We start from the raw sequence: 13500 nt of genomic DNA on the forward strand, positions 1-13500 counted from the left end.
CATTTTAATGCAAAGAAAAGAAAAGATTTTTTTAACCCTAGCCTACCTGTTACTGGCGTAGACCCTATGGTCTCGCCCTCTGATAATTCAGCAATTTCACATAGAAGCAGTGACGCTAGAAACCTGAGATTTCTTGACTTTTACTTTTTTTCTTGCCCCAACCTTTAATCCCGATTATGTTGGTATCGGATAATTGTGAAGTTCACAATAAAACTTTTGTCACAGCCAGTTATGAAATGCAAGAAATTTACTGATATTAAATAGCTTGATTGACAGTTTACTATTAGCGTGCGGTTTCATTTTGTGTTTGTCAGTCATAACGCAACCGCGCTAAAATTCTATTCTGTACCCAGGCAGCAAAATCCGTCATTTTTACATTGATTCAACGTCGATTTTGCTGTCTTGATACTGAGTCGGTCTCTGATATGAGTCATTCTTTGCTGGCAGATAATAATAGTAAGGTAATTTGTTATTTGCGCAAATTGCTTTGTAGTGCAAAAAGTGCACGGAATACTGTTTGCACAGAAACGGAAAAACAAAATTGATGAAATTCTGTCTTCAATGCAAGAAGACTTTCAAAATAAAATGTGAACTGAGAAATTTGACCAAGAAATGGCGAAAATAGGTCAAAAACCGAGGCTTTATCACCTTTTCTACCTAAAATACACAATCACAAATATGTTTTGCAAAATAAATTGATTGAAGCGATAAGTATTTCAGTTCAGATTTTGTTTAATTTCGACCATCACAACGAAAGACAATATACAGTAATAATAATAACATTATTTATAGGCCTATAGCGCCACTTCCACAGTCAAACTATGCTCCTGGGCGCTGTACATGACAATGGTGATAATTAATACGGTAGCCTACTTTCAGTCATAATGTTTGTTAATTTTATAATCGACTTGAATAACATGTCAAGTAGCAGCCACTCTATTCTTTGTTGTTTTAAGAAAACCTCTGAAACGTCAATCGCGTCTTCGTGCTGATAGAATTATTACGTTACTTTTACAGACATAAAGCTTGTGTTTACTTAAATCCATATATCTTTCTCCAAGGAATTAGTAGTCTATCGAATTGTACGAAAACAATTTACATTTTTAGCAATTCCTTATTCTTCCCGAAACACAAGCTTAAATAATTGCTGTCAGTTTCTAGACAAGAGACTGGGCTTGCAAGGGATTGTAACTCATGAAACGGCACCAGAATGTCTGTAGTGTGTTGTTTTAAAATGCTATTTTTAACTTCTATTGCTCTAAAAAACAATTTATGTCATCTTGTGGGCTGAAAATTAATCGTTGTTTTTCATCATCCATTTAAACGTTGGCATAGCACGGCCAATGGTAATTCAACGTCTAAATGCTGTGTGTCTGTATGTGACTATAAATACTGGCTAAGCGCGTTATTTCTTCGAAGCCTTTCGCCGCATCTTGAAAGATGTTTTATCAACGTTGGCGAACGATTGTTATCTGCTTGCTTGCTTCAACCAAGGCATATTACTGAAGCTATTTTTTCTTATCGTTGTCTTTATATAGCGCATCTTTTTTGTGTTTTGCAATATCAGCATAAAAGGCTTAGCAAAGCGAACGTTTGAGAGCATAGACCAGAAATTCCGTTGAGTTTTGTATTAGCTGCATTTGGTAAAACGAGATGTTTAAATCTTAACTCTTAAGCATAAATTGAGAAACTTTATGTGAAATATTGCTTGACCATTTACTAATTGTACATTTTGTATTCTATTTGAATACAAGATGGACTAGTAGAATCAATTGCTGTATGACTGTTACGACTATTATTATTTGGATTATTATTTCTACGGATTATCACTTCAAGCCCTGATTGCTGTCTCGGTGAGTCTGAACTATAATCACCAGCTCTATCTAGAATTGAAGTAGCCTATATCTGCCCACTAAGTTTGTTAAACGACCTTGTGGCTGGACCTTGCGACCTGCAACCTTGTGGTTGACCTTGCGACCTGCAACCTTGTGGCTGACCTTGCGACCTGCAACCTTGTGGCTGAACTTGCGACCTGTAACCCCGTGAACTTGAGATCTGCAACTTGTGATCCTGTGACTTTGTGACCTTCTGACTTTGTGATCTTGCAACCTTTCTGCCATAATAAAATAACAGAACTCAAGACCCTGTTCAGATTCAATCTACTTGGCTTGTTTTTCTGTCTGTTGTAGGCGCATAACCGTATTAACTGAGCGACGCATATAATAATCCAATCCACTGTTTGGCGCCAGTGAGAAAGATATTCTTTAACGTAGAATTCGCGTCAAAATTCTACAATGTTTATTGAAATAGAACGTTTTCAAGCGAGCTTTGAATTCATTTAAATTTTCAGCTTCTTTTACACAAATAGGCAAACAATTGCAACAACTGGGAAAGTGCGATTTCCATATTACCGTATGTCTTACTCTTACATCATTGGATGAAGAGTTGCACAGGAGCAATTGATGTTGAGAACGCAAAGTTCTGGCAGGTTTATAATGAACAAGCAAAGTGTCCAGATAGTTCGGAGCAAAACCATGAAAGACTTTATAAATTAATAGACATATTTTGAAGCGAATAAGATACAATACTGGAAGCCAATGCAGGGATTTTAGTAAAGGAGTGATATGCTCACGTTTACGTGTTAAAGTAATTAGCCGAGCGGCAGCATTCTGAACTCTTTGAAGACGCAAAATAGTACAATGTGGAATGTTATTTAACAATGAATTTGAATAATCAAGCCTGGATGTTACAAGTGCATGAATTAAAGTTTTACAAGCATCAACATTTATAAAGTGTCTGATGGAACCAATATTTCTAAGGTGAAAAAAGCAAGATTTAGCCTAGGCTACCAGTGGAAATAGTAGGCTACGGTAGACTATAACTTATGCCAAATATAGCAGAGGTCTAAAAAATGGTAGAAGTGTCATAATAAACTTCAAAGGTATCAATCAGCAAAAATTCAAACTCCATTTTTAATCCTGCCCCTGTTTTGCCAAGAATTTCAGATTCCCATTCTATCCAAAAAGCGAGACTCCGGCTCTTAATTATTCCGAAATTCCCGCTCATATAGGCTACGTCTCTGATATATGATCGTGTTCAAAACCAGTATTTCGGAAGATGATTCACTAAGGGGCAAGATATCGTTGTGTCTTTTCGGTCTCTATGTCCCATCGGTCCCGCACTTCTACTATTCACACAACAGACATAAAAGTTTTCTCTCTTAGCACAAAATATTTCGTTTTGACCCAAATAATTTTGCTGTCTGTATTTTTTTTTCTCTAATTAAAGTCCTTCTGAGCCCAACAGCCCAAGTTTTCCCTAAGCTCGAGTGCTTGAGCATGAAATGTTGTACATGGTTGTACAGTAGCCTACTGTAATTTGTGAAGAAAGTGTTTTCGTTACTGTAGTTTTTTGGCTTGGCAACGCTGAATCAATTTGTTTGCAAAAAAAAGTTTCACGTAGCGTTTTGCAGCCGCCAGCAACAAGGGCTGTCTTTAAATGTAGCAAACCTAGCAAACCTCGCAAACCTAGCAAACGTAGCAAACCTCGCAAACCTAGCAAACGTCGCAAACGTAGCAAACCTCGCAAATCACAAGGTTGCCAGATGGTTTTTTTTTAATTTTTTTTTTTTTAATTTCTTGGCGTTTTATTTATCGAGTGCATTTTTTTTAAAACCCTTTTGATTATGTTATTTGTTTAGTGTTGATGTCTTATTTTTATCAGTAAAAAGATATCAAAATCTCTGCTTTGTTGGTTATGGTTAGTTTTGATATAAATACGTTTAAAGCAATGCCTTTGCGATCAACATTTGTGAGATGTTGAAACTTGAAAGGTAATATTAACGCAATATTTGGTAGTCAGACATTCGAGAATCAGTACTTAATCCCTTAGACCATGGTTGGGTGAGTTCACTAATCATTGGTTCTCTAAAAACCGGGCTGCAGACGATAAATAAAACTTAACTTTTGCAGGTGACCGTAGTTCCTGGGCTACGCCGTGTGACACAAAAGGAAGAAGTTCCTAATGACAAGTTTTTGTGTGTGTTTAGAATGTAAGGAATATTTTGTAAACGAAACCGGTTTTTCCAAAAGTTTTGATCATTTGAAGTGTGTTTAAAATGCCTATATGCTTTGGCTCCTTTTTGGGCTACGGTACTTGCAAAAAAAATTGGTTTGAAATGTGTTTTTAGCTGGGTAATTTTGTGGAATCTGGCAACTTTACAAAGTTTGCTTCTTTAAATATAGCAAACCTAGCAAACCCGCAAATCTTGAGAAAGGTTTCTACAATTGATGGCCGATGAGGTTTTCAACTGTTCATAGTTTGCACCAAATAGATAGGCGTAGACTACAGACAACCTTATCATTACTTGCTGCTAGTCTAAATCTATCTTCTTTAGGGAGACTATGAAAACCTATTGCGGTAGGCTTTCAAATGCAGAAACCTTCTCAAGCCTTGCGAGGAATTCGGAGTTCGCGACATTTAAAGACGCCCGCTGAGAAAACCTCATAACACAAACAATATTTTCCCGTAATTGTACAAATGTACAAACCTTGTGAGGTTTGCTAGGTTTGCTACATTTAAAGAAGCAAACCTTGCAGAGTTGCCAGATTCCACAAAATTACCCAACCAAAACACGTTTTAAACCAATCCCAAAAACAAACCATTTTTTTGCAAGTAGCCAAAAAAAGAGCCAAAGCATATAGGTATTTTAAACACACTTCAAATGACCAAACCTTGGAAAAACCGGTTTCGTTCACAAAATATCCTTTACTTTCTAAACACACACAAAAACTTGTCATTAGACACTTATTCGTTTTGTGTCACACTGCGTAGCCCAGGAACTACGGTCACCTGCAAAAGTTAAGTTTTATTTATCGTCTGCAGCCCGGTTTTTAGAAAACCAGTAATTAGTGAACTCACCCAACCATGGTCTAACTAAGGGATGGAGTACTGATTCCCGAATGTCTGACTACCAAATATTGCGTTAATATTAACTTGCAATAGGCTATCTCACAAATGTTGATCGCAAAGGCATTGCTTTAAATGTATTTATATCAAAACTAACCATAACCAACAAAGCAGACATTTTGATATCTTTTTATAGATGAGAATAGAACTTCTGCAACATCAACACTAAACAAGTAACTTGTTCAAAAGGGTTTTAAAAAACATGCACCCGATAAATAAAAAGCCAAGAAATTTAAAAGAATACAATAAAAAATACCATCTGGCAACCTTGTGGTTTGCGAGGTTTGCTACGTTTGCTAGGTTTGCGACGTTTGTGAGGTTTGCTAGGTTTGCTACGTTTGCTAGGTTTGCGAGGTTTGCTAGGTTTGCTACATTTAAAGACAGCCGCAACAAGCAAGGATGCCAGAGCTTGGTTTTTCCACCTAGATCTGGGTTTTTTTGACTACATCTGAGTTTTAAGTTTTTTTATTTTCAATTTAGGTAAATCTAGGTTTTTTTGGTTTTTTAACTTTGTACAGAGCTTGCACGGTATTAAGGCACTGGGATCTTTGATAAATGGTCCACACTGCAACACAAAAATGATAAGGTACTGGTATAATGTTTTTTGGGAGCTGGTATACAATTCAATTTATTTTTTAAGTCCCCCCCCCCCCCCCTTGGTAACTCATGACAAAGACAGGACTCGACCAAACATATTGGGTGAAACTACTTTACCTTTGCTTTACGGTTCACACACTTCAATTCACATGTTTTGGTCAATTCCTCTTTGTCATGAGTTACCAAGGGGAGGGGGGACTTGTGTACCAGCTCCGTTTTTTGCATCAGCTACTGCAGTCAGTGAGGTACAGGATGCTGAAGAAGTGATCCAACTTTATGAAAATGTGGATGACTAAAAATTGGAGTAGTACAACTATTTGTGTTACTGAACATTTATTTATTGTGAATTTGAGTTATTCTTTTCAACATTACCGTATGTTCAAATGAAAAAGGCTAAAAAGTTTATTGCTAAGAACCAAGTTATCGTAGTTGTACACCAAACTGTAAGCAGGAAGCAGGCATCGTGATTCTCCTCAGCCGCAGTCTTCAACTCACACAGTAAAAAGTTTAGTTCAAAAGTCAAAACTAACCTTAATGGCTAGCTTATACACTCATACATCTAGTCAGTTTTAGAAATTTTGGTTAAACACACACTGAACCTTGCTAGCTAGACGCTTTACCATAAAGGTAATTTTGAATCAAAATCTTTGCTGTGAGCCCATATAGGCCTACCAAGCTCTTGTTTTTGTATATATATATAGTTAAATTACACACCGTATATATTAACTACCATACCAACATAAGCATGTATACTGTATAATTATATATATATACGTGTTACTATTTGTAGCTTTCTGAGGCTTCTGTGTAATGATTTAAAATGGTGCTGAAAGCACACGCAGGTTTTTTTAATCGCTTTACTACATATTTTCTGGACCTGGGTTTTTTTTGCCTCATCTGGGTTTTTTTTAGCACACAATCTAAGTTTATTGGAAATTTGTCGCTGGCATCCCTGGCAACAAGTGCTCTCACTTTTAGGAAATTTGTCTCTAGATTGGGAATTTTATACCTATTTAGGGAAATGAGCAATTTAGGGAATTTTTATGCCTTTGCTTACTTTCTGCACTGCTTGAATATAGCTTTTGCTAAAATCTGTTTAACTGCACTTGATTTTGCAATTCTTTCTGAACTGATTCATTCACATCAATCCTTACCCAACAATTAGACTGGCTAGGCTATACTGGAGTAACAGTTGACTAGAACTGGAGCCATTAAGTATTTAAAATCATGACTTCTTAAAAAAGCACTAACTTTGAATTTGAATAAAGTTTCTAAAAAAAACTCTTCCCAGCTGTATCCAACTGATACTGCAACTTTCAGTATCTCAATCAAGGACACAACCCCCAGGCCATGGGTTCCATCAAAAAAAACATATGAGTTTAGAGATATAATATTCACGCAATTTTTTTCATTTCTTTATTCTTTGTTTGAACTGTTTGACTTCTGATGAGGATGTGTAAAACATAAAAGGTAGGCTAGGGTGGCGACAATGTCGTTCCCTGCCGATGTCGTCCCCTCATACATGGGGACGCGCAATCATTTACGCCGCCAGAAAAAGCTTCATATGTGGCAGGGCTGTTGAAATTTAGGTCAAGCGTCAATGCTCATATCATCCCCGGTGAGTGATTATAAATAAAGTTGCCGAATAGACTTCATATGCGACAGGCTGTTGCATTTCAGCTCAAGCGTCAATGCGCGTGTCGTTCTCAATGAGTGATTGTAAGTAATGCTGCCGAAAAGACTTAATATTTCCGGGGAGTACGCTTTTTTGCTAAAGCGTAGGCTACGGTACAAAAGCAGAATTGCGAAAGTAGGCTATTACATTTTCTATATTTATTGTGGTATTTGTTACGTTATTCTTTCAACTTGTGGAATTAGTTCATGAACAAACAAAAAAACAATCAATTCGGTAGCCTACCTAGGCCTTGAAACTGAAGGCGGCCATCACTGGGATTAGCTTACAAAAACCGACATTTTGTCCGACGCCGGTTTAAGCAGCTTTAAAAGCATTGTCGGTTTAAGCAGCTTCACTCACGGAAGCCATGACATGTTTTTCTATTCAATATAACATTTTATGTGAAAAGCATTGCCGGATAAAGCAGCTTCACTCACAGAAGCCATCACTAATAACAAGAAAATACATGCGCATTAACAAAACAACATATTTTTCTGTTCTATATAACATTTTGTGTGAAAAGCATTGCCGGTTTCAGCGGATGCAACCTAGTTCGTACCCTGAAAAGATCGAGAAAAAAAATTAAAAATAGTCGAAGTCGCTGATTGCAGTTTCTGCAAACAAACAAAAATTCTTAGGATCATTACCGGAAATTTTAATATGTTTGCGGAAACTCCTATCAACCTAACCCTTTTAAAATGTTAACGGAAACTGTGATCAGCGACTTCGGCAAACTCTTAGGATCATTACTGGGAATTTTAAAATGTTTGCGAAAACTGTGGTAAAACAGTTCTATTTTTTTTTCTCGATCTTTTCAGTTTGTTTGTTGCGGAAACTCCGATCAGCGACTTCGGCTTTTTTTAGTGCCAGCTAAAAACTGGAGGCGAGTGTTTTAAAATCACATTTAACGTTTAATTGGTACAGACCAATCATTTTATCGTTTTGCAACCATTTTTACATTTCTGACTGTCAAACCTACTACTTCTACACAGAATAAATGTTGCTAGATATTGAAATAACATAAAATAACTGATTTTGCTATAGGTTGTGTAATGCTCAGAAAGCATGCAAAATTGCGATTTAACCAAATGTCAACAAAAGATTAAACTTAAAGTTTCAACTTGAAAATGTATGCATTACACTCAATTCAACAATATTCATAAACAAATATGCAGTTATGTGCTGTGAGCTTTGAATTTTCAATTGAGTTTTACATTGCCAATTAATAAATTGTAACTTCTGGCAATATACAAAAGCCACATGCTAGCACAGTGATTCTCAACCTTTTTTCTTTTGTAGCCTATTTTAACCAAGCAGAAATTTCTGTGACCCACTATTCTGTTCACACTGTTGTAGTAGCTTAAAATCAAGGTTCGTATATGGTGCAATATAAGGCATTGATTGCAACACGCCACCGAATCTATAATTAGAACAAAAATTGCCACTCTGTAGTAAAAAACAGCAGCATCATTCATCGTTACTACTATCAAAACTACTAAACTAACGCACAAGTTTAAAATTAACTACAGTGAATCTAGCATTTTTTAAATAGGTCTGCGGCCCATCTCAAAATGTTTTCCATGGCTCAAAATGTTTCCATGGACCGCTGAGATTGCAATATTAATTCTTCCTTAGTTTCTAGCAAAATTAACTTTTTTGCACAATCAATTCTATTTATTTTTCTTTGTCAGAATGCAAAAGAAATGATATTGTAAAAAAGAAATACAGTAACAAAACCAACAAAAGGAAAAGGTGGCAAAACCTTAATGGTTTAAGACGTGCATGAAAGGATCTAATATTGCGGTATATTCATCAATAAATATAGTTAAGCACGGCCACCAAACCTGATTAAGCAAGGCCACCAAACCTGATCACCAATCAAAAGTTTTAATGCAATGGCACAAGTTATCAAAGCTTTTACTGTTTTGTGCCTCTGCATACATGGCACACTAGTCTGGCTGGACATTTTGTGCCACATTTGATGCTTTGACAGTGCTTCTAGGCTTAAGTATAGAATTTCTTGTTGGAAGCAAACTTGGTTTGATATCACTAAACACAGATGGTGGCTCAGCTGGTCTATCCTTGCCATAGCTTTCGGTGAGAGCTTTCGGTATCCTTGCCATAATTTTCGGTGAGAGCCCTCGGTGAGTCTGATTCAGTGAGAGCCCTATTCGGTGATTTTTTTGAAAATTATTGGGTACCCTAGCCTAATTATCATTGCCGTTATAGGGTTAGGGGTTAGGGTCTTATTTACGTTAAAACGATGCAAAAATGGCAATGATAATTAGGCTAGGGTACCCAATAATTTTCAAAAAAATCACAGAATAGGGCTCTCACCGAAAAAGGCTCTCACCGAAAAGGCTCTCACCGAATCGGACTCACCGAGGGCTCTCACCGAAAATTATTCCAATCGAAAGATGACTACAACCATATGGCCACTCCATACCCTTGTGCAGGTTAAACTATGCCAACTTTGACAGAAATAATTTCCAATACTAAACTGCCTTAAGGCCAGGCTTCTTGGATCACAATCAAACTAGTTCACTCGTCAGTAGTCTGATTAAAACATCTCTCGGCTTTGATTTTTCAACTACTTATTCTTTCACGCATTGCTGGACAACATTGTACTTACTGTTCAAAGATGGCCAGTGCAGTATTACTCAATATCTCAGGTTAGCACTCACTGCCATGCAAGAATACTGTATGTGGATACTTCTCAAAAATTCACACCACATCCATACATTTTGCATCATTCTGACTTTGCAAAATGTGAGAACTGTTCTACTATAAAATGTATCATGCACCTTTTTTCAAGCTAAAGTAGCCGTCTGAGTGAAATCATTTCATTTGAATTCTTCAATAAAATACAAAACTTCTATACTAGACTTTTATCTATAAAGCTACACAGGCTGCAAGATCTGAACTAGCAAAACTAAGAATGGCTAGTGCTAGTGTAGGACAGGTGTACTGCATAACTAGTAGGCTACTGGTGTACTGTACTACTACAGCATACCCTAGTTGGAGTTACTGTTCTAGTAGTATTAATAGTTAATATGAAAGCACCAACAAATGTTTGTGCAAATACAGAAAAGAAATAAGCTTCCTCAAAAACAATATAAAAATATCCTAGGTTATAGCAATAACATGAGCTCTCTGCCTCTTACAACAAGATTGTAGCACTTTCAAACAGGCACAAATGTTTGGACCTAACATTCAGGGTTGCCATTCTCTATACATAAAAGAGAAGCTCGCCTCCAGTTTTTAGCTGGCACTGCGCGTCTGGAAGGCCTGTAATATAGTAAGCCATGTTCCTAACCCTAACCCCTTTTAAAATGTTTGCGGAAACTGCAATCAGCGACTTCGACAAACTCTTAGGATCATTACCGGAAATTTTAAAATGTTTGCGGAAACTGCAATCAGCGACTTCGGCTTTGTTCTATTTTTTTCTCTCAATCTTTTCAGGGGGAAAATTTTTAAATGTTTGCGGAAACTCCGATCAGCGACTTCAACTTTTTTAATTTTTTCTTCTTGATCTTTTCCTAACCCTAAACCCTAACCCTTTTAAAATGTTTGCTGAAACTGCAATCAGCAACTTTGGCAAACTCTTATGATCATTACTGGAAGTTTTAAAATGGGCAGTGGCTATTTGACCGGCGGCGGTCTTTGAATCTGAAACACTATTTGACCGGTCATGACGTCACTTTATGGGCATTTTTTTCTTTTTCTCTTTTAAAGCAAAAGACGAGAAGAGTGTCTATATAAGTTCTAAATTCGGCAGTTATGTTCAACTAATTCTGTGGCGCGTAGGATACGTATCGGGCTGGTGCTCCAGAGGGAATGAGTTCGATACTACGCGGAAGCGTTCTTTTATTTTTAACTAAATTTTGACCCGAATTGACTCAATCATTAAGCTGCTGCATTTTTGTGGTTAATTTTTAATTTGAGTAGCCTACAGCCCAATTTTTTATGTCTTTTCAACTATGAGTAATAAGTTTTTTAAAAAAAGGGGCGAATACTAAATGAGTAATAAAGTTAGAGTTTTTAATTTTCTGGAATTTGAGAATTTCTCTGGGTAATTTTCCGTTTGTCATAAGAGGATGTGACCGTGTTTGCCGATCAACGCATTACATTTTTGCGTCGTTTGAGCAGTGTTCCCTTTATACAAGTTTTTGTTGGCAAAACAGGTCGGTATGCAAACTCAATTTATCAAAAATTGTCAAAATATTATATTTTTAAAAAATTTAAAGACTTTTTGGTTGTAATACGAAAATATTTAGCTTAGTACTGTACTGCAAAATGTTGTTAATCAACAATTCTTGCCATGCTGATAAGCACCGCAAGTGACAGTTGTCTAATAATCAAAGAAAGACGTTTATAGAGATTCTCACAAAAAGGATAAAAAATCATTTCATTGCTTTTTTAGAAGGAGCGCTGTTCATAAGTTACGATAGAAACGTTTTTTTCGGTGATTTCCACAAGAGTTTGTTTCATGGTGCCTGGTTTCTTTGGGTCTGCTACTATTCGGTGAGTCCGATTCGGTGAGAGCCTTTTTCGGTGAGAGCCCTATTCGGTGATTTTTTTGAATTTTTTTTTGGCAGTGGCTATTTGACCGGCTCCGGTCTTTGAATCTGAAACACTATTTGACCGGTCATGACGTCATTACATAAGTACTTTTTTTTTTCTCTTTCAAAGCAAAAGACGTGAAGCGCCGATATAAAGTTCTAAATTCAACACGTCTTTTTCAACTCAGTCCGTGGCGCATACGTTGTGTCTCGGGTTGCCATTCTAGAGGGGATGAGTTCGATACTATCCGGAAGCATTGACTTTTTTTTCATTTTTTTTTATCTAAACTTTGAACCGAAGCGCATTTTTGTGGTCAATTTTTAATTTGAGTAGCCTACAGCCCATTTTTTTTATGTCTTTTCAAATGTGAGAAATAAAGTTAGAGTTTTTTTAATTTGCTGGAATTTGAGAATTTCTCTGGGTAATTTTCCGATCGTCATAAGTGACCGTGTTTGCTGAACGACCCTACATTTTTGCTCTCAAGTTAGTTATATTTTTTAAAGAAGTATTGTATAGGCTATAACTAACTTGAGAGCAAAAATGTAATTTTCTTTAAAAAAAAATGGACGATTGGAAAATTGGACCACTTATCACGATCGGAAAATTACCAAGAGAAATTCTCAAATTCCAGCAAATTAAAAAAAACTCTAACTTTATTTCTCACATTTGAAAAGACATAAAAAAATGGGCTGTAGGCTACTCAAATTAAAAATTGATCACAAAAATGCGCTTCGGTTCAAAGTTTAAATAAAAAAAAAAAAACGAAAAAAAAGTCAATGCTTCCGGATAGTATCGAACTCATCCCCTCTAGAATGGCAACCCGAGACGCAACGTATGCGCCAAAGAAAAAAGTACTTATGTAATGACGTCATGACCGGTCAAATAGTGTTTCAGATTCAAAGACCGGAGCCGGTCAAATAGCCACTGCCTTTTTTTTTTAAATTATCGGGTACCCTAGCCTAATTAAAACCCCTAACCCCAAAACCCCCTAACCCCAAAGCCAAAAACCCAAACCCCAAAAACCCAAACCCCCCAAAAAAACCCAAAACCCCCCAAAAACCCAAACCCCCCAAACCCTATAACGGCAATGATAATTAGGCTACGGCGCGCAATAATTTAAAAAACAAACTCACCGAATAGGGCTCTCACCGAAAAAGGTTCTCACCGAATAGGGAACTCACCGAATCGGGCCATTCCGGGTTTCTTTCTCCCTGTTATTGGAGCCTATTTTCACTGATATGTTTGCAGCAGGTCACTATTGTTGCCTGTAATGCGATGTGTCAAACATTTCCTTGTTTACTGAAACTGTTAATTGCAAGATGTCTGTTGTGAAGCAAAGTGACGAATATTCTGATGAAACCGCTCGCCTCGTTATAAGTGCGCAAAACAAGTGGCCTCGTTTATTAGGCATTGTTAAAGAAGTCAAAAGTGTTGTTAAAGGAGCTTGGCCTGGCAGTAGCTTTTTTCAACTAATTTTGTTGCTGCGGTATTCTAAGATAAATATTAACATGTAACGCTGGATACTGGGTACGAAATGCGTTCTTTTCTAGCATAAGAGTCAACCAACTTAAAATTTTATTAGTGCGGCCCGCCACAACTCTCCTTAGTGCTAAAGTGGTCCGCATGCAAAAAATGTTGGTGACCCCTGATATATACTAATTAATGCGCCTATGTGTAAACTGTAATGTGTATGTACA

Source organism: Aplidium turbinatum, chromosome 10 (genome assembly GCF_918807975.1).
Source record: "Aplidium turbinatum chromosome 10, kaAplTurb1.1, whole genome shotgun sequence".
Classification (NCBI taxonomy): Eukaryota; Metazoa; Chordata; class Ascidiacea; order Aplousobranchia; family Polyclinidae; genus Aplidium; species Aplidium turbinatum.